Consider the following 4,539-nt stretch of genomic DNA (forward strand, 5'->3'; position numbering starts at 1 on the left):
AGGGTTTTATTCCCCAAGAGGGTTTCCCTCCTGTGCCCTGGCCTCTATGCCGGTTCACTGGGTGTTTCTCGGGGGAAACTCCAATTATCATCTGAAGACAGAAGCAGACATCAATCCTCTCCTGGGTGTTCTTTTTTTACATCAACCTCAACAATCCTTGCTTCTACCCCCAGGTGAGAGTACTTTGTTTCTATGTTTTCCTTACACGGGGCATCTTTGAGTGTAAAACAGTGAAGTATTGTATTAGTCCTAACAGTGTGAGTCTCAGGCAGAATTAAATAGATGCCAATGCACATAGCACATGCTTAAAATTGCACTTTGTTTCAGAATGCTATTTCAATGAACTGAACTGTATTAAAGATAATTCTAACCTAAATCTAACATACTAATTAACCCAACCCCATTTAACGTGTAACAGATTCCCATAATAACATTTAGTGCAATTAGCTCATGAAATGAACTGGATGCAGATTGAGCCAATGCATAATGCTCTGGCAATGGGAAAGAAAAATGAGCTTTAAACGTGCAGACTGAATCTGTGCTGTCTGGTAAACTGAAAAATGTGAAGATCCGTTCTGCTAGAACATGGCTTTGTTTTGGAGCAGGAAGCACAAGAGAAAAATTAAAAAAATGTCTCTCCAGCAATGCAGTTAGCGCAATGAGAACTGCAGATCGCATGATTCTTAGTGGGATGAGCTGGACAAGGGGAGGTGCTCGTGATTGACAGCTGGTTTCTTAAAAAAAGGGTTTTGAGGCAGAGTAGAGAAGCATTCCTCTTCTGGCACTGATGGGCGAAGGAGGCAGAAGTGCTAGTTGCTGAGCAGACTGAGGGCCTCATCATGACTTCGGCGGTAACCCTTAAATCTGGCGGTAGCGCTATTACCGCCGGATTTAAGGGTCTGCCGAATCAGGGCTTCGGCGGATTTTGCCCCAGCTCTAAGCTGGGGGGAAATCCGCCGAAAATGTGCGCTATTACCGCCGGCGGGAAATCCGCCGGCGGTATTAGCGCGAAGATTCCCCATTGAGCCCAATGGGGAATGGGGCATTCCCGAATGGGCTCAGTGGGGAATGGGGACTTACATTACCGCCGAACTCGTGATCCGGCGCTATTAGCACCGGGGAGTACGGCGGTAGGGCTAATACCGCCCGCGCTAATAGCGTTACCGTTACCGCCCAAGTCGTGATGAGGCCCTGAGTCTGGTGCTTGCAAGCTGGCTGTCTGCTGGGCTAAGGCTGAAATTGAGGCTGTCTCTACTGGGTTGACGATCGTTAGAAAAATTACAGTCTCGAGAATCCTTAACTCGCTTGACCCTGTGCAAGGAAGGCAGAAAGGATGGGGAAGATTTCACTGTCAAGCTGAGTCGGAATATCGCCAACAGATTTAGGGAAATATGAGGTTAATTGAGGTGCTGGTGATGTAAATGATACTATGTAGCACACGTTAAATAGTTCAGTTCATTTTAGGTACTGCATTAGAGATTCATATTTAACGTGCCAGGCTATTATGCAAGTCTATGCAAAAAGGACGAGCATACTCGTCCTTTGCACTTAAGGGGTTAAATGTTCATATTTCTCAAAGACATGCTGTTTTTTTTAAAGGGTATGTTTCTTGCCAAGTTTTACGAGGCCAAGGTCAATTGGCAATGCTTTGCACAGATAGATCGCTGAAATTCATTGCCTGAAAAAATGTACTTGCACTCTGAAGTACAATGTGGGCATAAGTGTCACTTTGTGTAACTTGCATGATTCTATCTATTTTATGATAAAGAACACATTCAAAAAAGGTAATTTAGTCTTATTATATTTATTCTACCTTCAGTCCCTTTGATTTGACATGCATAGAGAGATGCAGACGTGCGGTAAGAAATATCTCAACGCAAAGTAGCCGCAGTTAATTGTTTTATTTAGATAGACTTAATGAATGTATTGTATTTCAATTGCATGCTTTACATTTGTTGAAACTCAGCCCAAAGGGCATAATGTGGTATTGTACATAAGATATTGCAGGAGGGCATGAGCCATCTATTCAGAGTGTATTAAGTCCAGTATTTGTTGTTAGTGACCCTGGTAAAAATAATTATTAGGCAGTATTCTGAAATCAGTCTCACAACTATAAAAAAAATACCCCATCAAGTTTACCACAATAAACTACTATAGTCAAGGACTATAAAAATACCATCAAATACCAGCATAACAAAATAATACCACAAAGTAATAGATATAACACCAAAATAAATCTGACAGTTTTGATCTGTGTAAGGACCCTCACAAGGTGACCAATGTTGCAAGCCTATGGATAGTTGAGCACGTAGTGTAGATGTAGAATTCTTCCCTACAATGCGACTCCCAAAAGTACAGAGGGACTGTTTGGAAGGAGGATTGTTTGGAAGAAGGAAACCGCCCTGGGACACAGCTGGCTGCACAGAAAAACACGATGTCAGGTTTCAATTTGACAAGAGATACAACAAGAAAAATAAGAAAAACAAGTCCACTAGAAACTCATGTAAAAATTGTGTCTTTCTATGCAACTGTATTCAGGTAACAATCGGGGCGTAATCCTGTAGCAGAAGGAACCATAAATGGTACTTTAGACAAGTGCAATAGAATTAAGGTACTAGGAACACAATGGTATCACAGGAGATCTTATCTAACTTACCATGGCAGATCGGGGGGGGGGGGTATGTGAAGAATGAAGATGAACAGTTCTCCATAAGTAGAAAGTCAAAATAGAAGAACAATCCAAGTTTTCGAAAGCCAACCTAACCCCGCTGGCACGCGGATGCCTAAGGTGTTCAACGGCAGTCTCTAGTCCACACACCAATGTTCAGTGTTTGTTTGTGATGTCCATAAATCCTTTATACTAGAAACATAGGTAGAAAAAGCTGAGCAGTTCCAATAAACAACGTAGCAAAAAATCAGGAATCTGAGGCGAGGTCAAGCAGAATTCCGTGGTCAGCAAGGATCTGGGAAAAAAGTAGGTCAGACGTGAGGCAAGTGCGGAGTATTCATAGCGGTCCAAAAGTCGGCAACGTTCCAGGCAAAAAACACCAAGACATGAGGCAAGAGAGGAGTGGTTTCAGCGTTCCGTGGTCGAGTATTCCAAAGGTGCAAGATGAAGTAGAACAATAGCCAAGGGTCAAGCAGGAGAAAATCTGGAATCAAGAAAAAAGAGTCAAGGCGCTAAATGACAAAGTCCGTAATACATAAAGCTCAAGAACTAGCATTCAGAAGCAGTGTCTGTTGTCATGGGCGGTGCTTATATGGAATGCAGCACGTTCATATGGCGAGACGCTGAGAACGCCGTAACCTTGCGCGTTGGTATTCCGGCAACCAATGTTTCCATGACAAGCCCCAGCATTGTCTGAGTGAATGGAAATGTATGGGAAAAGTGAGCCTGTGTGTCCTCTTTGGTTTAAAGACAGCAATGGATTTAGATGCGGACAAAGGGGAAAGCAAACAAGAGGAAACACAAGCTGCTGGACGAGTGCTTTTCATGGAGGATGAACCATGACCTGATTTCTTGACAGCATCCTCCCACAAAGATGCATTCCCCCCCCCCAGGAGGCAAGAAAATGGGCCATCAACTCCGGGGCATGCAGATTCGATTTGGGCTCCCAAGTGAGGTCTTCAGGACCGTAACCTTTCCAGTCTATCAGAAAGAGCCGATCCCCCCGGGACACCTTAGTATCAAGGATGGCCTGGACCTAATATTCCTCAAGACCCTGCACCGTGAGCGGAGGGGGATGAACTGGGAACCTGGTACCATCAGAGCACGGCTTCAAAAGGGATACATGAAAGACAGGTTGGACCTTCCAGGACTCTGGCAAGTCCAGCCTGACCGCCAATGGATTAATAACTTCTTTGACAGGATAAGGACCCACGAATCACGGTTTCAAGCAACTCCCTATGGGGATGCAAAGATTCTTGGTGGACAACCATACTGACATGCCAGGATGATAATCGGGAGCAGGGGAAAGATGATGGTCCGCATACTTCTTAGAGCGTTCCTGAGCCTCCCTCAGACGGCTATACACTTGATGGTGTAAGGTGGTGATATCCCAGAGACTGTCCTGAACCGCCGGGTTGTCAGACAATAGCGGAAGGTCAATGGGCAATGATCTAGGATGATGCCCATACAGTCCAAAGAACGGGGTTGACCCTGTGGAAGTATGGACCAGGTTATTGTATGCAAACTCAGCCACCACCAATACTGACAACCAAGATTCTTGATGCTGCATAGTTAAGCAACGGAGATACTGTTCGAGTGTAGCGTTAAGACGCTCCATTTGTCCATCTGTTTCAGGATTGTACGCACTCGAATACCGACCATCAACTGCCAAAGACGTAGTAAGGTGCTGCCAAAAACCGGAGGTAGTTTGCGAGCCTCTGTCGGAGACCATGATCTCAGGCAAACCAAAAAAATAGAAAATATGATGAAGGAACAGGTCCGCCAAGGCGGAAGCAGTAGGTAAACCTTGGCATGGGACAAAAACCACCATCTTCCTAAAGGAATAAACAACCACCCATATCATGTCATAA

The sequence above is a fragment of the Ambystoma mexicanum genome, chromosome 1p, assembly GCF_040938575.1.
Source record: "Ambystoma mexicanum isolate Mex_15411 chromosome 1p, UKY_AmexF1_1, whole genome shotgun sequence".
Lineage (NCBI taxonomy): Eukaryota > Metazoa > Chordata > Amphibia > Caudata > Ambystomatidae > Ambystoma > Ambystoma mexicanum.